Consider the following 25,909-nt stretch of genomic DNA (forward strand, 5'->3'; position numbering starts at 1 on the left):
ACAACCACTTTTCCCTTGCTCTTATAACCTAAAGAGATCCTTGGAGGCCATAGATTATGTTGGATCCAGGAATAAAATCCCACTGGGGAGGGGGTCTGGGCAAGATGGCGGAAGAGTAAGACAAAGAGATCACCTTCCTTCCCACAGATTCATTAGAAATACATCTACACGTGGAACTGCTCCTACAGAACACCCACTGAACGCTGGCAGAAGACGTCAGACCTCCCAAAAGGCAAGAAACTCCCCACGTACCTGGGTAGGGCAAAAGAAAAAAGAAATAACAGAGACAAAATAATAGGGATGGGACCTGCACCAGTGGGAGGGGGCTGTGAAGGAGGAAAGGTTTCCTCACACTAGGAAGCCCCTTCGCGGGCAGAGACTGCGGGTGGCAGAGGGGGGAAGCTTCAAGCTACGGAGGAGAGCGCAGCCACAGGGGTGTGGAGGGCAAAGCAGAGAGATTCCCACACGGAGGATCAGTGCCGAACAGCACTCACCAGCCCTAGAGGCTTGTCTGCTCACCTGCCGGGCCGGGCAGGGGCTGGGAGCTGAGGCTTGGGCTTTGGTTGGATCGCAGGGAGAGGAATGGAGTTGGCTGCATGAACACAGCCTGAAGGGGTTAGCGCACCACAAGTAGCTGGGAGGGAGTCCGGGAAAAAGTCTGCAGCTGACGAAGAGGCAAGAGACTTTCTTGCCTCTTTGTTTCGCGGTGCGCAAGGAGAGGGGATTCAGAGTGCCGCCTAAACGAGCTCCAGAGACGGGCACAATCCACGGCTATCAGCGCGGACCCCAGAGACTGGCATGAGATGCTAAGGCTGCTGCTGCAGCCACCAAGAAGCCTGTGTGCTAGCACAGGTCACTCTCCACACCGCCCCTCCCGGGAGCCGGTGCAGCCCGCCACGGCCAGGCTCCCATGATCCGGGGACAACTTCCCCGAGAGAACGCACGGTGCGCCTCAGGCAGGTGCAATGTCACGCTGGTCTCTGTCGGCGCAGGCTCACCCCGCATCCATACCCTTCCCTCCTCCCCGCCTGAGTGAGCCAGAGCCCCCAAAGCAGCTGCTCCTTTAACCCTGTTCTGTGTGAGCAAAGAACAGACGCCCTCAGGCGACCTACATGCAGAGGCAGGTCCAAATCCAAAGCTGAACCCCGGGAGCTGTATGAACAAAGAAGAGAAAGGGAAATTTCTCCCAGCAGCCTCAGAAGCAGCGGATTAAAGCTCCACAAACAACTTGATGTACCTGCATCTGTTGAATACCTGAATAGACAACGAATCATCCCAAATTCAGGAGGTGGACTTTGGGAGCAGGATATATTAATTTTTCCCCTTTTCCTTTTTTTGTGAGTGTATATGTGTATGCTTCTGGGTGAGATTTTGTCTGTATAGCTTTGCTTTCACCATTTGTCCTAGGGTTCGGTCCGTCCTTTTTTTTGTTGTTGTTGTTGTTTTTTAACTTAAACATTTTTTTCTTAGTAAATGTTTTCTTAATAACTTTTTCCTTATTTTCTATTTTTAAAAATTAAAATTTTTTTTCTTAATAAGTTTTTTCATATTTTTTTATTTAAAACAATGTTTTTTCTTAATAAACTTTTTCTTAATAATTTTTTCTTATTTTTTATTATGAAAATTAATAAATTTATTTTTAAAAATTTAAAAAAAAATTTTCTTAAAAAATTTTTTCTTAATAATTTTTTTCTTAATTTTTATTATAATAGCTTTATTTTATTTTATTTTATTTTATCCTCTTTCTTTCTTTCTTTCTTTCTTTCTTTCTTTCTTTCTTTCTTTCTTTCTTTCTATTTTTTCTCCCTTTTATTCTGAACCGTGTGGATGAAAGGCTCTTGGTGCTCCAGCCAGGCATCAGGGCTGTGCCTCTGAGGTGGGAGAGTCAACATCAGGACATTGGTCCACAAGAGACCTCCCAGCTCCACGTAATACCAAACGGCAAAAATCTCTCAGAGATCTCCATCTCAACATCAAGACCCAACATAACTCAATGACCAGCAACCTACAGTGCTGGACACCCTGTGCCAAACAACTAGCAAGACAGGAACACAGCCCCATCCATTAGCAGAGAGGCTGCCTAAAATCATAATAAGGCCACAGACACCCCAAAACACACCACCAGACGTGGATGTGCCCACCAGAAAGACAAGATCCAGCCTCATCCACCAGAACACAGGCACTAGTCCCCTCCACCAGGAAGCCTACACAACCCACTGAACCAAACTTAGCCACTGGGGACAGATACCAAAAACAAAGGGAACTATGAACCTGCAGCCTGTGAAAAGGAGACCTCAAACACAGTAAGACAAGCAAAATGAGAAAACAGAATAACACACAGCAGATGACGGAGCAGGGTCAAAACACACCAGACCTAACAAATGAAGAGGAAATAGGCAGTCTACCTGAAAAAGAATTCAGAATAATGATAGTAAAGATGATCCAAAATCTTGGAAATAGAACAGACAAAATACAAGAAACATTTAACAAGGACGTAGAAGAACTAAAGAGGAAGCAAGCAATGATGAAAAACAAAATAAATGAAATTAAAAATACTCTAGAAGGGATCAATAGCAGAAAAACTGAGGCAGAAGAACGGAGAAGTGACCTGAAAGATAAAATAATGGAAATAACTACTGCAGAGCAGAATAAAGAAAAAAGAATGAAAAGAACTGAGGACAGTCTCAGAGACCTCTGGGACAACATTAAACGCACCAACATTCGAATTATAGGGGTCCCAGAAGAAGAAGAGAAAAAGAAAGGGACTGAGAAAATATTTGAAGAGATTATAGTTGAAAACTTCCCTAATATGGGAAAGGAAATAGTTAATCAAGTCCTGGAAGCACAGAGAGTCCCATACAGGATAAATCAAAGGAAAAACACGCCAAGACACATATTAATCAAACTATCAAAAATTAAATGTAAAGAAAACATATTAAAAGCAGCAAGGGAAAAGCAACAAATAACACACAAGGGAATCTCCATAAGGTTAACAGCTGATCTTTCAGCAGAAACTCTGCAAGCCAGAAGGGAGTGGCAGGATATACTTAAAGTGATGAAGGAGAAAAACCTACAACCAAGATTACTCTACCCAGCAAGGATCTCATTCAGATTTGATGGAGAAATTAAAACCTTTACAGACAAGCAAAAGCTGAGAGAGTTCAGCATCACCAAACCAGCTTTACAACAAATGCTAAAGGAACTTCTCTAGGCAAGAAACACAAGAGAAGGAAAACACCTACAATAACAAACCCAAAACACTTAAGAAAATGGGAAAAGGAACTTACAGATCGATAATTACCTTGAATGTAAATGGATTAAATGCTCCCACCAAAAGACACTGACTGGCTGAATGGACACAAAAACAAGACCCATATATATGCTGTCTACAAGAGACCCACTTCAGACCTAGGGACACATACAGACTGAAAGTAAGGGGATGGAAAAAGATATTCCATGCAAATGGAAATCAAAAGAAAGCTGGAGTAGCAATTCTCATATCAGACAAAATAGACTTTAAAATAAAGACTATTACAAGAGACAAAGAAGGACACTATATAATGATCAAAGGATCGATCCAAGAGGAAGGTATAACGATTGTAAATATTTATGCACCCAACATAGGAGCACCTCAATACATAAGGCAAATACTAACAGCCATAAAAGGGGAAATCGACAGTAACACAATGATAGTAGGGGACTTTAACACCCCACTTTCACTAATGGACAGATCATCCAAAATGAAAGTAAATAAGGAAACACAAGCTTTAAATGATACATTAAACAAGATGGACTTAATTGATATTTATAGGACATTCTACCCAAAAACAACAGAAAACACATTTTTCTCAAGTGCTCATGAAACATTCTCCAGGATAGATCATATCTTGGGTCACAAATCAAACCTTGGTAAATTTAAGAAAATTGAAATCATATCAAGTATCTTTTCCGACCACAACGCTATGAGACTAGATATCAATTACAGGAAAAGATCTGTAAAAAATACAAACACATGGAGGCTACACAATACACTACTTAATAATGAAGTGATCACTGAAGAAATCAAAGGGGAAATCAAAAAATACCTAGAAACGAATGACAATGTAGACACGACGACACAAAACCTATGGGATGCAGCAAACACAGTTCTAAGAGGGAAGGTTATAGCAATACAATCCTACCTCAAGAAACAGGAAACATCTCCAATAAACAACCTAACCTTGCACCTAAAGCAATTAGGGAAAGAAGAACAAAAAACCCCAAAGCTAGCAGAAGGAAAGAAATTATAAAGATCAGATCAGAAATAAATGAAAAAGAAATGAAAAAAATGATAACAAACATCAATAAAACTAAAAGCTGGTTCTTTGAGAAGATAAACAAAATTGATAAACCATTAGCCAGACTCATCAAGAGAAAAAGGGAGAAGACTCAAGTCAATAGAATTAGAAATGAAAAAGGAGAAGTAACCACTGACACTGCAGAAATACAAATGATCATGAGAGATTACTACAAGCACCTCTATGCCAATAAAATGGACAACCTGGAAGAACTGGACAGATTCTTTCTTACAAAAACATAACCTTCCAAGACTGAACCAGAAGAAATAGAAAATATAAAGAGACCAATCACAAGCACTGAAATTGAAACTGTGATTAAAAATCTTGCAACAAACAAAAGCCCAGGACCAGATGGCTTCACAGGCGAATTATATCCAACATTTAGAGAAGAGCTAACACCTATCCTTCTCAAACTTTTCCAAAATATTGCAGAGGGAGGAACACTCCCCAACTCATTCTACGAGGCCACCATCACCCTGATACCAAAACCAGACAAAGATGTCACAAAGAAAGAAAACCACAGGCCAATATCACTGATGAACATAGACGCAAAAATCCGCAAGGATTCTTGTATGTACGCAAATCAATCAACGTGATACATCATATTAACAAATTGAAGGAGAAAAACCATATGATCATCTCAATAGATGCAGAGAAAGTTTTCCACACAATTCAACACCCATATATGATGAAAGCCCTGCAGAAAGTAGGCATAGAGGGAACTTTCCTCAACATAATAAAGGCCATATATGACAAACCCACAGCCAACATTGTCCTCAACGGTGAAAAACTGAAACCATTTCCACTAAGATCAGGAACAAGACAAGGTTGCCCACTCTCACCACTATTATTCAACATAGTTTTGGAAGTGTTAGCCACAGCAATCAGAGAAGAAAAAGAAATAAAAGGAATCCAAATCGGAAAAGAAGAAGTAAAGCTGTCACTGTTTGCAGATGACATGATACTATACATAGAGAATCCTAAAGATGCTACCAGAAAACTCCTAGAGCTAATCAATGAATTTGGTAAAGTAGCAGGATACAAAATTAATGCACAGAAATCTCTTGCATTCCTATACACTAATGATGAAAACTCTGAAAGTGAAATTAAGAAAACACTCCCGTTTACCATTGCAACAAAAAGAATAAAATATCTAGGAATAAACCTACCTATGGAGACAAAAGACCTGTATGCAGAAAATTATAAGACACTGAGGAAAGAAATTAAAGATGTTACAAATAGATGGAGAGATATACCATGTTCTTGGATTGGAAGAATCAACATTGTGAAAATGACTCTACTACCCAAAGCAATCTACAGATTCAATGCAATCCCTATCAAACTACCACTGGCATTTTTCACACAACTAGCACAAAAAATTTCACAATTTGTATGGAAACACAAAAGACCCCGAATAGCCAAAGCAATCTTGAGAACGAAAAATGGAGGTGGGGGAATCAGGCTCCCTGACTTCAGACTATATTACAAAGCTCCAGTAATCAAGACAGTTTGGTACTGGCACAAAAACAGAAACATAGATCAATGGAACAGGATAGAAAGCCCAGAGATAAACCCATGCACATATGGTCACCTTATCTTTGATAAAGGAGGCAAGCATATACAGTGGAGAAAAGACAGCCTCTTCAATAAGTGGTGCTGGGAAAACTGGACAGGTACATGTAAAAGTATGAAATTAGAACACTCCCTGACACCATACACAAAAATAAACTCAAAATGGATTAAAGACCTAAGTGTAAGGCCAGACACTATCAAACTCTTAGAGGAAAACATAGGCAGAACACTCTATGACATACATCACAGCAAGATCCTTTTTGACCCAGCTCCTAGAGAATTGGAAATAAAAACACAAATAAACAAATGGGACCTAATGAAACTTAAAAGTTGTTGCACAGCAAAGGAAACCATAAACAAGACCAAAAGACAACCCTCAGAATGGGAGAAAATATTTGCAAGTGAAGCAACTGACAAAGGATTAATCTCCAAGATTTACAAGCAGCTCATGAAGCTCAATAACAAAAAAACAAACAACCCAATCCAAAAATGGGCAGAAGACCTAAATAGACATTTTTCCAAAGAAGATATACAGTTGCCAACAAACACATGAAAGAATGCTCAACATCCTTAATCATTAGAGAAATGCAAATCAAAACTACAATGAGGTATCATCTCACACCAGTCAGAATGGCCATCATCAAAAAATCTAGAAACAATAAATGCTGAGAGGGTGTCGAGAAAAGGGAACCCTCTTGCACTGTTGGTGGGAATGTAAATTGATACACCCACTATGGGGAACAGTATGGAGGTTCCTTAAAAAACTAAAAATAGAACTACCATACACCCAGCAATCCCACTACTGGGCATATACCCTGAGAAAACCATAAATCAAAAAGAGTCATTTACCAAAATGTTCATTGCAGCTCTATTTACAATAGCCAGGACATGGAAGCAACCTAAATGTCCATCGACAGATGAATGGATAAAGAAGATGTGGCACATATATACAATGGAATATTACTCAGCCATAAAAAGAAAGAAAATGGAGGTATTTGTAGTGAGGTGGATGGAGTTAGAGTCTGTCATACAGAGTGAAGTAAGTCAGAAAGAGAAAAACAAATACAGCATGCTAACACATATATATGGAATCTAAGGGGGAAAAAAAAAAAAAAGGTCATGAAGAACTTAGTGGCAAGACGGGAATAAAGACATAGACCTACTAGAGAATGGACTTGAGGATATGGGGAGGGGGAGGAGTAAGATGTGACAGGGTGAAAGAGTGGCATGGACATATATACACTATGAAATGTAAAATAGATAGCTAGTGGGGAGCAGCCGCATAGCACAGGGAGATCAGCTTGGTGCTTTGTGACCACCTAGAGGGGTGGGATAGGGAGGGTGGGAGGGAGATACAAGAGGGAGGAGATATGGGGATGTATGTATATGTATAGCTGATTCACTTTGTTATAAAGCAGAAATTAACACACCATTGTAAAGCAATTTTACTCCAATAAAGATGTTTAAAAAAATAAAATAAAATAAAATAAAAATGTTCAAAAAAAAAAAATTCCCACTGGGTAACTCATGTTTATAAGTTCTAAAGTATACTTTATTAGCATATAAATTGAAAATAACAACTTTGATCAGGCTGTTTAATGAAAAACACCTCCCAGTACAACTGAAAAACTTTCCTTAATCCAGTTTGCTTAAAAAACAACAACAAAAACCACGTATTTGATTACTGCAAAAAGTGACAGGGGACAGGAAATCAAAGTGATGGCTGATCCAATCAACCTTTAGGAAAAATCTTATGTTAATTCTGGCTGGATACACGTGTAGACAGAAACACTTCCAATAATGTTCTTAATGTCAAGGTCTCTTGGGCAATAAAGACTTCCCTTTGATGAAGTCCATTAGGCAGCAGCCTTATTAAACACGGCACACACAATTAGCTCTGGGTGACTACCTCCAGGCTTCTCTCCTATGACAATACAATGAATCTTCATTTTTTTCAATAAAGGGTGATATGGCTTTGACAAAACCTAATTTCAATTTCCCTGAGTTAAAAATATTCCTAGAAAGCCTTTTTTTGAGTCCCAACATCACATAAACTTTCTTTTATTTTTCTTCTCATATGTGACATTTTCAGTCTATATGCAAATACAATAATTAAAGACAAATATTATGTCAAATTTCAGAAAAAAATATTCAATGAATTCATATTGCTATTTATATTTTTATTCATTCATTTTGAGAGTATACATTAACTTAAGCAATAAATCTCAATTGAATTGAAAAGGACATCTTGCTGTTATTGGCAACTGGATGACCAAGAAGAGAATACACACATTACTGCATGTGAAAAGATAGGGGAGCAAAGGGCATTGTACTCTACAGCAGCAACATAAAAATCTACCAGACAAATGAAGTAATACTATATAAAAATCTAAAGAAGTTTTGTGACTAAAAACCAAAATGTACTGTTTGAGAGAAAAATATGTACAACCATTTAAACACTAAAAAATAAAAAAAAACAAAAAGTGTGCCAAATAGTAATAATGGGAGATATCAGTTTTCCATGAACAGATAGTGATAATACTGCCAGTATAGCAGTATAGAAAATATGACAGTTTCTTTTAACAGATTTCATTTAGAAATCCAAATGAAAGGAAAACATTATACCAGAGGTTCTTAAAAATGCTGTACTGCTACCCTATTGTGGCTTTAACAAATTAGAACAAATTTTGTGGCTTAAAACAACATAAATTTATTATCTTACAGTTCTGGTAGTCAGAAATCCTCCAGAAATATGTCACACTGGCTAAAACTAAGATGTTAGCATGGCTGTATGCACTTGTAGCGGCTCTGGGGTAGAATCCATTTCCTTACTTTTTCCAGTTAGTAAAATCTGCCTGCATTCTGTGGCTTGTGACCCCCTTCCAATGCACTACAACACTTACCTGAAAAATGTTCAGGCTCTTTGCCATAGCCAATGATGTGGAATTTATTTTTTTTGTTGTTTTGTTTTATTTGTTTGTTTGTTTTAAAGGATTGTTTTTTGTTGTTGGTTTTTTGCCATGTTGCACAGCATGTGGGATCTTAGTTCCCCGACCAGGGATCCAATCCGGGCCCTGGCAGTGAAAGCACCAAGCCCTAACCACTGGATGGCCAGGGAATTCCCTGGAATGGTTTCTATATCAATCCTACTTTGATTCAACTCATAGATCATATTCCAGTATTTCTTCTTAAGGAGGTTCTTGTTTGAAGGACAAGAATTACCACCTATTTTCTTGTAAAGAATAGAACATATTTTCTTACATATTCAGTTAATGATATTGGTTAAGATCTTCACTGTTCCCAGTAAAAATTTTCTCCTAATTCCTATTTGACTTGTTTCCTTATAAGTCTCCTCTTTTATAAGAGTACAAGTCACCTTCACTTTAAGTCCATGATAGAGAGCATAACTTTTTTTGTTTGTTTGTTTGTTTGTGTTGGGTCTTCGTTTCCGTGCGAGGGCTCCCTCCAGTCGCGGCAAGCGGGGGCCACTCCTCATCGCGGTGCACGGGCCTCCCACCATCGTGGCCTCTCTCTGTTGCGGAGCACAGGCTCCAGACGCGCAGGCTCAGTATTTGTGGCTCACGGGCCCAGCTGCTCCGCGGCATGTGGGATCTTCCCAGACCAGGGCTCGAACCTGTGTCCCCTACATTAGCAGGCAGACTCCCAACCCCTGCACCACCAGGGAAGCCCCGAGAGCATAACTTTTAATTAACTATATTGTAGGTTCTATCAGAAACCCAGTGGAGAAAAACAATATTTAAGATATACTTTAAAATCATGTTCACAAAGTTGGGTTCTAATCTTAGCCTTTGAACTTTGACTAAGAGTCACTAAATTAAAAAACGTGACTTCTTTATTTGTTCTTAAATCATTGTTGGAGGTACCATTTATTTCAAGGAGTAGCAAATTTTAAGCCTTAAGCCTGCAAATGTGTTTGGTATACATAAAAACATATTACTCTAACATTTGAATCCTTTTAGGTGGGACACTGTCCCTGTCTAAACAGAGCCATGACACCCAGCTATCTCAAAACAAGCCACTTTAAGCATCTGTGTTACCTGGCTGACTCTTGAAGGCATTTGTGTTTTCTTGCCCTTGTCTATCATATTCCTAAATGTTATTTCTCACATTGAATTGCTCCAAGCACTTGAGACTGCTATAACTTAGTCTTCACTAAAGACTGGTATTTTTTTTTCTTACATCAGTGTGTTCCAAATGTTTATAGTATCATTAAAATTTTTTGACCAATCATGCCTAGACTATATTTATTTATGCTTTATTAACACTTTATTTCTTATTTTTATTAACACTGTATTAATATATTATGCATATCATAGAGCATGCACAAAATGGACATTAAAATATGGATGAGTTAAAATATAAGTAGAAATGCTAATATTTTATAGTATCCCACTGTGAAGATCATTATTCTCGATATTATCTTTTCATTTCTTATATCTAGTGGCTGATGAGAAGCCCGGAGACAGTCGTGATGCCCAATGAAAGAAATTTTATTGACTTGATGTTGGCAATGTTGGTCTTTTGCTTGAATGCTCATTTTCTCAAGACTTGTTTTTAATTTGTTAAAATGTTCCTTTTTGTATGTCTTTTTATATTCTTTTTGAAAAGGAATGAAGTATTATAAAATAAGTATTCAGTACACTGAACAGAGTATTCACATATCTCAGAATATTGGAGCTCAAAGAACAATTAGATAAACACTATAATTGTACTGGGATGTAAAATAAGACATAAATTTAAGATTTTGTTCTCAAGGTCACATTCCTCTGTATTTATGTCACATCAAACTTAGTACAATATTTCTGATTTTCTTTAGAATTTCCAATTGGATCTTTATTCTTCAAATTGGCTGATACCTTAGGAATAATTTTTAAATGCACTCAAATTTGAAAAGACTGCATCTTTTTCAAAAGCTAATGGAAGTTTTGAAAGCGTTCCATTGAGGAAATAGAGATCTGCCCTTCTCATCACTTTCTAGGCCAAAATGTAATTTATTATAACCAAACAATTTAGTGGTTCTTCATTAGGCTTACATATCAGACCGTCATCGCAGGAGATTTTTTCAAACTCAAAATGCCAAGTCTTCTTCTAAGATGAGAATCACTTGTAGGCTCTTGACGTGTGAAAAGAAAAAGAATGGGAAGGTACAGAAATGAAACTTTCTCAGAGCTATGCGTAGACATTTCTACTTAAGAACCAATTGAATACAGAAACCTGAGGTAATGACTAAAAGGAAAAAATTTAAATTAGTGAAATTTAAAACCTCACCCTTAATTAAAGCAACTATAAAAATTGACAGGCTTAGGTGTGCCATTCGATGTCACCAGAAGGTCAGAATGTGTGGTCTTTTATACATAAAGAGCCCTCTATTTTCATTCAGTAATTTCTGAACACTTAAATGGCTTTGATTTGATTTTACCATATCAAATCCTTAGTTGAGTAATAAATTAGAAGTCAAATATATCTACAATAATCATTTTAAATGGGCCAAGATCTTATGAAATCTAAAATGTTACAGTAATATTGGTGTAAGACATAGTAAAACTTTAAATATGTGTAACCATAATTGGTCGTTACTGCATTTATAAACCTAGGTGATATGTTTGTTTTTCTAGAGACTTGGAACTTGGGGTAGACAACTAGGCCAATAAGCCCTTAATGCCTAAACAACATAATTGGTGATTCACAAAATGAGATATGGAAATGAAAATGAATAACAATAAAATTTTGAATTTTGTACTGTTCTTTTCATTTTCTAATCACTGTCAAAACAATGAAATATGATTGCACTGCTCTTACATGGATAAATAAATAAGAAATAGATAGGGGCTTCCCTGGTGGTGCAGTGGTTGAGAATCTGCCTGCCAATGCAGGGGACACGGGTTCAAGCCGTGGTCTGGGAAGATCCCACATGCCGCGTAGCAACTAGGCCCGTGAGCCACAACTACTGAGCCTGCGCGTCTGGAGCCTGTGCTCTGCAACGAGAGAGGTCGCGATAGTGAGAGGCCGCGCACCGCGTTGAAGAGTGGCCCCCACTTGCTGCAACTAGAGAAAGCCCTCGCACAGAAACGAAGACCCAACACAGCCATAAATAAATAAATAAATAAAAAAGAAATTAATATGTTAAAAAAAAAGAAAAGAAATAGATAAATTGATGAATTTGGATTATTATGCCATTGCAAAAAATACTAAAATGATAAAAAATCATTTTCTTTATTTGGACAAATCTGGTAGTTATATTAAATATTCACTAGGGAATATTTTCAAAGTTTTATGGTGCCTTTTATGCTGCTACACATTCTGGTTTTGAGAGAAAGAATTGCCCTGGAGGAGAAAGCCTTCAGAAAGACCAAGAGAGGGAACACAAGGACTCAGGAAAAAAAAAAAAAAAAAGAAAAGTTTGCCACTGCAGAGAATGATTAGCACAAGGAAAAGGAGGAGGAGACATCTGTTGGTGAAAAGATTTTTAGAGATAATTAAGTGCATTCATCCAGAAATAACACATATTATACATCGTTTGCAAGCACACATGGCTTCACTAAAAACACAACAGACTTTGAAAGGTCCGCAAAAATAATCAGCGGCTTTGATCTGATGTCACCAGAATGTCAGTCTTCCCCGTGTGCCCCACCTCAGCCTTCCTAAACCCCTTTCATGCTCCATAATAGTTTTCACTGCAGGCTATGTTTACTATTTACAGAGGTAAGCTTTGTTGGGGAGTATTGTCAGAAAAGTGTAGCTTGGTCCTTGTGTTTCTTAAGTAGCTTAGGTTAATATCCCATTTCAATCTCCTGAAATTTAATTGGATTTCTGGGCATCTCAAAGGTCCATATATAAAGAATATTAATGTTCCAAATAAATGGATGCAGATTTCTTTTAAGCACAGAATAAAGCAATTGACCTGACAGTAATGACTATTTTAAAGTCAATAAAAATTAACCTCAGAAATAAAGTTTAGATTTTGCTTGACTTTTTTGCTTATTTAATCCTCTTACATGATAAATGTATGCTTCATATCTCTGTATGTGATGCCTTCTTGTGCAGTTTTAGATACGTTCTATAAAGGGCTAAATGATAGGTGTTGAAATGTAGTTAAAGAAATATGAAAGAACAAGGTAAAATACATTTTTTTATTAGAGTTTACATATATCATTCACCATAAAAGAACACAAAAGATCATGCTTGGTTTTTAAATCTAAAAGAATTTGAAAGTTTTAGACCGAAAAGTATATATGTAAATAAAAATGGAAGACAGTGATTTCTTCTCATTAACTGAGATTAACCACAACAGCAAAGTGAACAGTATTTCCACATAAGTCATTTGGCATTAAAAGGTTTTCTAATGTAAGGCTCAGATGGATTTTTTGCTTCCCTATCTCAGTTTTGCTGCCAGTCTATATCTCCAGTCACTTCAGCATTTTTGAAAATCTCAGTGATTCTTTAAGAACTATCCATAATGCCATCTACTTTGAATTTCCTCTTAGTTAGATTGCGTTCAAGTCCACATCATTCCTCCTCCACAAAATAGAATGTTTGTAAATAACAAAAATGTAATATTGCACATAATGGAAATCCCAAGGTAGGATGCTTCCATGATTGATAAATTTATCAGCCCCAATCAAGAATCCAATTTATCTGGATTCATCTTTTCAGTCTGTTATCATTACAGTGTTAGTGAACCTCATGATTCTAAGGTTTGTTTGTTCCAGGTATAGAAGGAAGATGACACCTTTGAAAAGCCAGAAAGATGAGAGGAGGCATGCCACTTCCTTACATTTCTTATTATGAGTGAGGACATTTTCCCCAGATGTATCGAGCATGGTCATATCTTGCAGGCTAGGATCATGTCACATGACCATTCACAAGCCTGTTTCTGGAAAGACAGAACAGAATTACCACGATTGCTTGGTCTTAGACAAATTAAGATCAACTAGCATATGGCTTTCTGCTACCTAAATAATAGAGGAGTTCAAATGGCAAAGACAAAGGGGATGTAGGTGATGCCACTGGATTAGCATCACAGTGTCTGATACACACTTTATTTATCCCACATCTATTGAAATAATCACTCTTCTCTTTGAACTATACCTATTTTTTAAGTCTTATATTCATTTATAGAATATAAGTAACTTTAAAGAAGAGACCACATCAGAAAGCTTTTTTTATTCCACATTTTGCTTGATGCAGTGGTTTAATTATAATAGGTAATCAATAAAACTCTTTTGAGTGAATGAATAAATTTATAAAGTTTTGTTTGTCTGGTGTATGGTTTTCATTTGCACAAGTTTATTCTTAGCTATGACTAAACAGATTTTTTTTCTTGACTTGATAAAATGTTCCCGAAATATATTTTTGGAATGCTTGTTCCTGGGAAGAAAACCTTTTAGGTGTAGGAAAGGAAGTAGAAATACAATTTCCTTCTTATAAAAATCAAAGACATAGTTTTAAACTATTACTTTTATAAAATGAAGTACAGCAATATAAGCAAAGATGGAACTTGGTTCATTTTAATAATGTGCCCTCTAAATAAAGTAAATCTGAAATAATTTTAAATTAACTGCTTGATGCAATTTGGTGCAAAACTTTTCATAGATAATATAAACACCAAATGTTAGGGGATGACTTTTGAGTTCTGTCATTTATCATTAAACATAAAGGAAAATATGCTTGGAATAAACATGAATCTTATACTTTATATGTATTCTATTATAAAGAAATTCAAACACAGATGACAAAAAAATCTGGTACCTCCTTTTCATTCTCATTTCTACCATTCAGGCCCAGGTGTCATTTCTCTAACCTGGGACTTATACCCCAGCTGTCTGGCCTCTACTCCAGTCCAACAAAGAAAATTCCACTTCTTTGAAGTTTAATGCACAGATCCAGTCACATCAACTTCTGACTTGACATGTGCTGACTGACTATCTGTTGTCTAGAAAATTGACTACAAACTCATTGGCCTGATAAACAAGCCTCTTCTTAAAATAGACTCAATTCAGTTTTTTATTCTTTTACTTTTTGATATTCACATACAACTCATTCTTTAGTCTAATTGTATATTCACAGTTTCCCAAAGACAATCTCTACTTCCTCCAACCGTCAACATTCTCACTTTTTTCAAGATTCATCTAAACTGTTTTACTTATTTGGGACATCTTTCATTATATCTCTACTGTCATGTAATCTTTCCACCTGATTAATAAACTTTTGTTAATATTTCTTATAAGCCACAGTTATTATTGAATTGTGCACCCCCCAACAAAAAAAGATATGTTGAAATCCTTACTCCCATTGCCTCAGAAGGTGTCGTTATTTGGATATAGTGTCTTTACAGATACAATTAAATTAAGATGAGATAATACTGGAGTAAGGTAGACCCCTAATTCAGTATGGCTGACATCCTTAGAAGGGAAGACACAGAAACACAAATGAAGACCAACGCAGAGACAGGAGTTATGTAACTGCAAGCAAAGGAACACAAAAGACTGCCATCAGAAGGGCAAGGAAGGATTCCCTTACAGGTTTCAGAGGAAATGTGGCCCTGCTAGCACCTTGATTTTAGACATCTCACCTCTAGAAATGTGAGAAAACAAAACTCTGTTGTTTTAAGCCACCAGCTGTGTGGTACTTTGTTAAGGAAGCCTCAGGAAGCTTATACAGCCACTATATGAATTCCCTGTTTTGATATAGGTATTATACTGTAAAAATTATATGGATACCCCTTTCCTCCTTCTCTTTCCTCTACCTATCCTCTTATCTCAACACACTACTCTAAACTTTACCCTCCTTTCATCATAAATCATATAAAGGCAAGCATTTTCTTTTATCTTAAAATGTGTTCATTATTTTTGAAACGCTTTCAGTGACTTAATAATTGTTGCCTAACAAAAAAATAAATTAAAACATTCTAAGACAATTTTATGATTTAACTCTCCTCTTTAGTAACTGGAAATGCTCAGGCAAACACCTAAAAATATTTACAAAGTAATCCTTTGTACATTTCCTCCTTAAACCATCTGGCACACAAAAGCATGTGCACACAAATAGTGTTGCAAGTACTGCCTAACTTAAAACATACAGATGCATTGACAAATATTCAGTCAATTGTATATATATAAGTAAACAGTGACCTTAAAGCATGTTCTATCTTAACATTTAGAATGTACGAGTGATTAGAGCAAGTAGAAAACTGAGAATCAGTTAATTGCATGTGTGTGTGTGTGTGTGTGTGTGTGCATATATATGTATATATATATGTAGGAAAAAAAGAATATTAAACTTTCATATGTCTATCACTTAACTTCAGGAATTGTCATTTCACAACCACCTTTTTCAATATATGTCCCCACAATTTCCCCTCACAACTTAGTGGATTATAAAAATATATGTTTTTTATTTCCTATCATCTATCCCTCATCCTGTATCTAGCATGTTCTCTTACCTTCTAGATACCAAAATAACATTTCTGATGTTATCTTAGAATATATGTATGAGAATATTTTTCTTTTTTATCAGTATGAGAATGTTTCAGATCTAATATTCTAGAACATCTGTATGAGAATATTCAGAGGTAAGACTTGAAAGGCAGGAATTAGAAAAAATTTGAATTTCAGTTGAATTTAGTATGTTCTAGTTTGGGGAGGGCACAGTGAGGAAAGTGCTGTTGCGTTTTTATTTAGTTACAAATATACGAAAACACTAAAAATGTGTAAAATTTAAAAATTGTAAATCTTTCAAAAATTGCTCTGTCATCAGTGGCAGAGAAAATGTTTAGGAAATCAGGCATGGCACAGGTTTGAACAGGTGAGTGGTGGCAGGATTTAAGAGGCAAGAATAAATGTTGAAAGATAGTACTTTGGGCATCTGCCCTCTCATAGTCAATAAAGTGCCATTAAATAAGGAAAACTAATGCAGAGCAGACAAAGGGTCTCAAGGTTTAGGCAATTCAGGCATTGTGAAAGTGGTGACTAATATTTTGGGAAAGGGGTACTATGGAACATTTTTCCTTTCCAATTCATTCATTTAAAAATATATTTATTATTTTCTTAACATATAGGTACTGTTCTAAACTCAGTTTACAGCAATTATTTTGAAATTAAGTAAAATTCTAGTTAAAAAATTAAAATTAATTTGATTTTTTTAAAAGTCTGACTCGGTTCGTATTCTCATGAGGGAAACATTTTAAACAAGTAACCAAGGAAACGTGTAATTTTAGGTAATGCAAAGAATAATAAAGCCAAATGAGCAAAATAAAGGGTTAATAGTGGATTCAGGGAAGACTATTTTACTTAGGGTGGTCAAAAGCCTATCTGATGAAATACATTTGAAGAGAGTTACAAATGGCAAGAGGAAGTGAGTCAAACCAATATCTGAAAAAACAGCTTTCCACACGGAGGGAATAGTGTGTACAGGTCTCTTAATCAAAGTTTGACTGTAAAGGGAACAGCAGGAGGGAAGCAAAGAGTGTAGGGCAGTAAGATTGGAGACCTCTACACAGTAGATTAGGTAAAGTCAAGTAGACCAGTAGACCTTGATAAGGAGTTTGGTTTTAATCTAAACATTCTTGGAGACCATTTGCAGAGTTTAGGACAGTGGAGTGACATGAACTAATTTTAAGATTTATAAGATCACACTGGCAACTGCCTAAAGGATTTATTTTATTTTATTTTAATTAATTAATTAATTTATTTATTTTTGGCTGCATTGGGTCTTCATTCCTACACGTGGGCTTTCTCTAGTTGCAGAGAGTGGGGGTTACTCTTCATTGTGGTGCACGGGCTTCTCACTGTGGTGGCTTCTCTTGTTGTGGAGCATGGGCTTTAGGCGCTTGGGCTTCATTAGTTGTGGTTCACTGGCTCAGTAGTTGTGGCAAACGGGCTTAGTTGCACCCCGGAATGTGAGATCTTCCCGGACCAGAGATCGAACCTGTGTCCCCTGCATTGGCAGGCGGATTCTTAACCACTGCACCACCAGGGAAGTCCAGGATTGATTTTAAGGTAGGTGGAAGAGTAGAGGCAGGAAGAAAAATTTGGGAATTATTGCAGCAATTTAGAGAGATATGAGTGTGTTTTAGACTAGGATGGCTAGTTAATGGCTGGATTTCTGGTATATTTTGAAGGAGAAGTAAATGAAAATTCCTGATGAGTTGGCTATGGGTTTGAGGCAAATACAGAAGTCAACGTTGACAACATTTTTGGTTAGCTTTTTGACCTAACCACTTGAGTGAAGATGGTACCATTTCCTCTGATGGGGAAGACTGGGCTAAAAGTGTTCTTTGAGAAAAATAATCTTTGGTCACAATAACATTGAGAACACCACCCAAAGAGAATTGTCATTTAAACTGGGGGATATGAAGCTAGAGCTCAGAGGAGAAATTGAGTTTGAGGATAAAAGCTTGGATTCATGAGCACATTGAGTGTATTTTTAAATACATAATCCCCAGGGTTATATGCTGGGATTATAATCCTTATCATCCCACTATCGATTTAATAATGCCAATAAGGTAATTATTAATTTTCTGCTTAGGCAAAAATAGTACCATGATACATTTTTTTCTTTAAAAAAACATTTATTATCTTAAAATAAACCTAGACAATTCTGTAGGTGGTCTTGAATCCCTTTTTGTACCTCTTCTCTTTGGAAAAAGAAAATAGTAAAATAGTTTCAAAGTCAAACATTGAGAGGAAAATTCAAAATGTGTTTTACAAATATAGGTTCTCATTTTTCACATAGCAGTTACTCAGTAAATATTTTTTTGCAGTAGACTAAATTTATGAGCAAAGACTAAGCATTATTTGAAAAATTATTAGCAAAATTAGTCAATTAACTAAATGAATCAATCTACAACATACTCAAATCCACCACCTAAATATTTAAATAGTTTAAGTGAATAATTTCTTCAAGTAGTGAACATCAGAATTACTTGGGGAGCTGTTTCAAAAGCTCATGCCCAAGTGTCACTTCCCCAAACTGTGAAATTTGATTCAGTGGCTAGATGTAGGGAACTGGCATGTACATTGGGAAAAGACTAATGCATCCTAGTTTAAAACCACTGACTTAGCAAAAAGGGCTATTATTGGCACTGTTGACCTTAATCTCTCTGACTCACTTTTCTTCTCTTTCTTCTAACCGAACATTCATTTCAAGTTTAAACCTTCTACAGATAAATTATCATCCATTAAGCTACCATAAAGTTTTTTTTTTTTTAAACATCTTTATTGAAGTATAATTGCCTTACAACGGTGTGTTAGCTTCTGCTTTATAACAAAGTGAATCAGTTATACATATACAATATGTTCCCATTTCTCTTCCCTCTTGCATCTCCCTCCCTCCCACCCTCCCCATCCCACCCCTCTAGGTGGTCACAAAGCACCGAACTGATCTCCCTGTGCTATGCGGCTGCTTCCCACTAGCTATCTATTTTACATTTGGTAGTGTATATATGTCCATGCCACTCTCTTACCCTGTCACATCTCACCCCACTCCCTCCCCATATCCTCAAGTCCATTCTCTAGTAGGTCTGTGTCTTTATTCCCGTCTTGCCACTAGGTTCTTCATGGCCTTTTTTTTTTTTTTCCTTAGATTCCGTATATATGTGTTAGCATACTGTATTTGTTTTTCTCTTTCTGACTTACTTCACTCTGTATGACAGACTCTAACTCCATCCACCTCATTACAAATACCTCCATTTCATTTCTTTTTATGGCTGAGTAATATTCCATTGTATATATGTGCCACATCTTCTTTATCCATTCATCTGTCGATGGACATTTAGGTTGCTTCCATGTCCTGGCTATTGTAAATAGAGCTGCAATGAACATTTTGGTACATGACTCTTTTTGACCTATGGTTTTCTCAGGGTATATGCCCAGTAGTGGGATTGCTGGGTCGTATGGTAGTTCTATTTTTAGTTTTTTAAGGAACCTCCATACTGTTCTCCATAGTGGCTGTATCAATTTACATTCCCACCAACAGTGCAAGAGTGTTCCCTTTCCTCCACAACCTCTCCAGCATTTATTGTTTCTAGATTTTTTGATGATGGCCATTCTGACGGGTGTGAGATGATATCTCATTGTAGTTTTGATTTGCATTTCTCTAATGATTAATGATGTTGAGCATTCTTTCATGTGTCTGTAGGCCATCTGTATATCTTCTTTGGAGAAATGTCTATTTAGGTCTTCTGCCCATTTTTGGATTGGGTTGTTCGTTTTTTTGTTATTGAGCTGCATGAGCTGCTTGTAAATCTTGGAGATTAATCCTTTGTCAGTTGCTTCATTTGCAAATATTTTCTCCCATTCTGAGGGTTGTCTTTTGGTCTTGTTTATGGTTTCCTTTGCTGTGCAAAAGCTTTTAAGTTTCATTAGGTCCCATTTGTTTATTTGTGTTCTTATTTCCATTTCTCTGGGAGGTGGGTCAAAAAGAATTTTGCTGTGATGTATGTCATAGAGTGTTCTGCCTATGTTTTCCTCTAAGAGTTTGATAGTGTCTGCCCTTACACTTAGGTCTTTAATCCATTTTGAGTTTATTTTTGTGCATGGTGTCAGGGAGTGTTCTAATTTCATACTTTTACATGTACCTGTCCAATTTTCCCAGCACCACTTATTGAAGAGGCTGTCTTTTCTCCACTGTATATGCTTGCCTCCTTTATCAAAGATAAGGTGACCATATGTGTGTGGGTTTATCTCTGGGCTTTCTATCCTGTTCCATTGATCTATATTTCTGTTTTTGTGCCAGTACCAAACTGTCTTGATTACTGAAGCTTTGTAATAAAGTCTGAAGTCAGGGAGCCTGATTCCCCCAGCTCCATTTTTCGTTCTCAAGATTGCTTTGGCTATTCGGGGTCTTTTGTGTTTCCATACAAATTGTGAAATTTTTTGTTCTAGTTGTGTGAAAAATGCCAGTGGTAGTTTGATAGGGATTGCATTGAATCTGTAGATTGCTTTGGATAGTAGAGTCATTTTCACAATGTTGATTCTTCCAATCCAAGAACATGGTATATCTCTCCATCTATTTGTATCATCCTTAATTTCTTTCATCAGTGTCTTATAATTTTCTGCATACAGGTCTTTTGTCTCCTTAGGTAGGTTTATTCCTAGATATTTTATTCTTTTTGTTGCAATGGTAAACGGGAGTGTTTTCTTAATTTCACTTTCAGATTTTTCGTCATTAGTGTATAGAAATGCAAGAGATTTCTGTGCATTAATTTTGTATCCTGCTACTTTACCGAATTCATTGATTAGCTCTAGGAGTTTTCTGGTAGCATCTTTAGGATTCTCTATGTATAGTATAATGTCATCTGCAAACAGTGACAGCTTTACTTCTTCTTTTCCGATTTGGATTCCTTTTATTTCTTTGTCTTCTCTGATTGCTGTGGCTAACACTTCCAAAACTATGTTGAATAATAGTGGTGAGAGTGGGCAACCTTGTCTTGTTCCTGATCTTAGTGGAAATGGTTTCAGTTTTTCACCATTGAGGACAATGTTGGCTGTGGGTTTGTCATATATGGCCTTTATTATGTTGAGGAAAGTTCCCTCTATGCCTACTTTCTGCAGGGCTTTTATCATAAATGGGTGTTGAATTTTGTCGAAAGCTTTCTCTGCATCTATTGAGGTGATCATATGGTTTTTCTCCTTCAATTTGTTAATATGGTGTATCACATTGATTGATTTGAGTATATTGAAGAATCCTTGCATTCCTGGGATATACCCCACTTGATCATGGTGTATAATCCTTTTAATGTGCTGTTGGATTCTGTTTGCTAGTATTTTGTTGAGGATTTTTGCATCTATGTTCATCAGTGATATTGGCCTGTAGTTTTCTTTCTTTGTGACATCTTTGTCTGGTTTTGGTATCAGGGTGATGGTGGCCTCGTAGAATGAGTTTGGGAGTGTTCCTCCCTCTGCAATATTTTGGAAGAGTTTGAGAAGGATAGGTGTTAGGTCTTCTCTAAATGTTTGATAGAATTCACCTGTGAAGCCATCTGGTCCTGGGCTTTTGTTTGTTGGAAGGTTTTTAATCACAGTTTCAATTTCAGTGCTTGTGATTGGTCTGTTCATATTTTCTATTTCTTCCTGGTTCAGTCTCGGGAGTTTGTGCATTTCTAAGAATCTGTCCATTTCTTCCAGGTTGTCCATTTTATTGGCATAGAGTTGCTTGTAGTAATCTCTCATGATCTTTTGTATTTCTGCAGTGTCAGTGGTTACTTCTCCTTTTTCATTTCTAATTCTATTGATTTGAGTCTTCTCCCTTTTTCTCTTGATGAGTCTGGCTAATGGTTTATCAGTTTTGTTTATCTTCTCAAAGAACCAGCTTTTAGTTTCATTGATTTTTGCTATTGTTTCCTTCATTTCTTTTTCATTTATTTCTGACCTGATCTTTATAATTTCTTTCCTTCTGCTAGCTTTGGGGTTTTTTTGTTCTTCTTTCTCTAATTGCTTTAGGTGCAAGTTTAGGTTGTTTATTCGAGATGTTTCCTGTTTCTTGAGGTAGGCTTGTATTGCTATAAACTTCCCTCTTAGCACTGCTTTTGCTGCGTCCCATAGGTTTTGGGTCGTCGTATCTCCATTGTCATTTGTTTCTAGGTATTTTTTGATTTCCCCTTTGATTTCTTCAGTGATCACTTCGTTATTAAGTAGTGTATTGTGTAGCCTCCATGTGTTTGTATTTTTTACAGATCTTTTCCTGTAATTGATATCTAGTCTCATAGCGTTGTGGTCGGAAAAGATACTTGATACGATTTTAATTTTCTTAAATTTACCAAGGCTTGATTTGTGACCCAAGATATGATCTATCCTGGAGAATGTTCCCTGAGCACTTGAGAAAAATGTGTATTCTGTTGTTTTTGGGTGGAATGTCCTATAAATATCAATTAAGTCCATCTTGTTTAATGTATCATTTAAAGCTTGTGTTTCCTTATTTATTTTCATTTTGGATGATCTGTCCATTGGTGAAAGTGGGGTGTTAAAGTCCCCTACTATGATTGTGTTGCTGTTGATTTCCCCTTTTATGGCTGTTAGTATTTGCCTTATGTATTGAGGTGCTCCTATGTTGGGTGCATAAATATTTACAATTGTTATACCTTCCTTTTGGATCGATCCCTTGATCATTATATAGTGTCCTTCTTTGTCTCTTATAATAGTCTTTATTTTAAAGTCTATTTTGTCTGATATGAGAATTGCTACTCCAGCTTTCTTTTGATTTCCATTTGCATGGAATATCTTTTTCCATCCCCTCACTTTCAGTCTGTATGTGTCTCTAGGTCTGAAGTGGGTCTCTTGTAGACAGCATATATATGGGTCTTGTTTTTGTATCCATTCAGCCAGCCTGTGTCTTTTGGTGGGAGCATTTAATCCTTTTACATTCAAGGTAATTATCGATATGTATGTTCCTATTCCCATTTTCTTAAATGTTTTGAGTTTGTTATTGCAGGTGTTTTCCTTCTCTTGTGTTTCTTGCCTTGAGAAGTTCCTTTAGCATTTGTTGTAAAGCTGGTTTGGTGGTGCTGAACTCTCTCAGCTTTTGCTTGTCTGTAAAGGTTTTAATTTCTCCATCACATCTGAATGAGATCCTTGCTGGGTAGAGTAATCTTGGCTGTAGGTTTTTCTCCTTCATCACTTTAAGTATATCCTGCCACTCCCTTCTGGCTTGCAGAGTTTCTGCTGAAAGATCAGATGTTAACCTTATGGGGATTCCCTTGTGTGTTATTTGTTTTTTTTTTTCCCTAGCTGCCTTTAATATGTTTTCCTTATATTTAATTTTTGACAGTTTGATTAATATGTGTCTTGGCGTGTTTCTCCTTGGGTTTATCCTGTATGGGACTCTCTGTGCTTCCAGGACTTGATTAACTATTTCCTTTCCCATATTAGGGAAGTTTTCAACTATAATCTCTTCAAATATTTTCTCAGTCCCTTTCTTTTTCTCTTCTTCTTCTGGTACCCCTATAATTCGAATGTTGGTGCATTTAATGTTGTCCCAGAGGTCTCTGAGACTGTCCTCAGTTCTTTTCATTCTTTTTTCTTTATCCTGCTCTGCAGTAGTTATTTCCACCATTTTATCTTCCAGGTCACTTATCCTTTCTTCTGCCTCAGTTATTCTGCTATTGATCCCATCTAGAGTATTTTTAATTTCATTTATTGTGTTTTTCATCATTGCTTGGTTCCTCTTTAGTTCTTCTACGTCCTTGTTAAATGTTTCTTGCATTTTGTCTATTCTATTTCCAAGATTTTGGATCATCCTTACTATCATTATTCTGAATTCTTTTTCAGGTAGACTACCTATTTCCTCTTCATTTGTTAGGTCTGGTGTGTTTTGACCCTGTTCCTTCATCTGCTGTGTGTTTTTCTGTCATCTCATTTTGCTTATCTTACTGTGTTTGAGGTCTCCTTTTCACAGGCTGCAGGTTCATAGTTCCCGTTGTTTTTGGTATCTGTCCCCAGTGGCTAAGTTTGGTTCAGTGGGTTGTGTAGGCTTCCTGGTGGAGGGGACTAGTGCCTGTGTTCTGGTGGATGAGGCTGGATCTTGTCTTTCTGGTGGGCACATCCACGTCTGGTGGTGTGTTTTGGGGTGTCTGTGGCCTTATTATGATTTTAGGCAGCCTCTCTGCTAATGGATGGGGCTGTGTTCCTGTCTTGCTAGTTGTTTGGCACAGGTTGTCCAGCACTGTAGGTTGCTGGTCATTGAGTTATGTTGGGTCTTGATGTTGAGATGGAGATCTCTGAGAGATTTTTGCCGTTTGGTAGTACGTGGAGCTGGGAGGTCTCTTGTGGACCAGTGTCCTGAAGTTGGCTCTCCCACCTCCGAGGTACGACCCTGATGCCTGGCTGAAGCACCAAGAGCCTTTCGTCCACACGGCTCAGAGTAAAAGGGAGAAAAAATAGAAAGAAAGAAAGAAAGAGGCTATAATATAGTGAAGTAAAATAAAGCTATTATAAAGCAAAGCTATACAGACAAAATCTCACCCAGAAGCATATACATATACACCCACAAAAAAAAAGGAAAAGGGGAAAAATTAATATATCCTGCTCCCAAATTCCACCTCCTGAATTTGGGATGATTCATTGTCTATTCAGGTATTCAACAGATGCAGGCACATCAAGTTGTTTGTGGAGTTTTAATCCGCTGCTTCTGAGGCTGCTGGGAGAGATTTCCCCTCCTCGTCTCTGTTCGCACAGCTCCTGGGGATCAGCTTTGGATTTGGACCCGCCTCTGCGTGTAGGTCGCCTGAGGGCGTCTGTTCCCCGCCCAGACAGGACGGGGTTAAAGGAGCAGCTGCTTCAGGGGCTCTGGCTCACCCAGGCCGCGGGGAGGGCGGGGTACAGAGGAGGCGGGGCGAGCCTGCGGCGTCAGAGGCCGGCGTAACGTTGCACCAGCCTGAGGTGCGCAGTGCGTTCTCCCGGGGAAGTTGTCCCTGGATCACGGGACGCTGGCAGTGGCGGTCTGCACGGGCTCCCGGGAGGGGCGGTGTGGAGAGTGACCTGTGCTCGCACACAGGCTTTTTGGAGGCGGCAGCAGCAGCCCCAGCGTCTCACGCCCGTCTCTGGGGTCCGCGCTGATAGCCGCGGCTCGTGCCCGTCTGTGTAGCTTGTTTAGGCGGCGCTCTGAATCCCCTCTCCTTGCGCGCCGCGAAACAAAGAGGCAAGAAAAAGTCTTTTGCCAAGAGGCAAGAAAATGTCTCTTGCCAAGAGGCAAGAAAATGTCTCTTGCCTCTTCGGCAGCTGCAGACTTTTTCCCGGTCTCCCTCCCAGCCAGCTGTGGTGCGCTAACCCCTTCAGGCTGTGTTCACGCCGCCAACCCCAGTCCTCTCCCTGCGATTCGACCGAAGCCGAGCCTCCGCTCCCAGCCCCGCCCGCCCCGGCGGGGGAGCAGACAAGCCTCTCAGGCTGGTGAGTGCTGCTCGGCGCCGAGCCTCTGTGCGGGAATCTCTCCGTTTTTCCCTCTGCGCCCCTGTTGCTGTGGGATCCGCGCTGTTAGCCGCGGCTCGC

General features: G+C 37.8%; 1 long non-coding RNA gene across 1 annotated transcript in view; it reads left to right on the forward strand.

Moving 5' to 3' along the window:
- Positions 1-215: 215 nt before the first annotated feature.
- Positions 216-25,909, forward strand: part of LOC309615933 — a 182,303-nt gene continuing 156,609 nt past the window's right edge. Inside the window, exon 1 of the long non-coding RNA XR_014237146.1 lies at positions 216-232. This is a non-coding gene — a long non-coding RNA (uncharacterized lncRNA). The remainder of the gene's footprint in view (positions 233-25,909) is intronic.

This window comes from Balaenoptera borealis, assembly GCF_965194805.1.
Source record: "Balaenoptera borealis genome assembly, chromosome: 18".
NCBI lineage: Eukaryota > Metazoa > Chordata > Mammalia > Artiodactyla > Balaenopteridae > Balaenoptera > Balaenoptera borealis.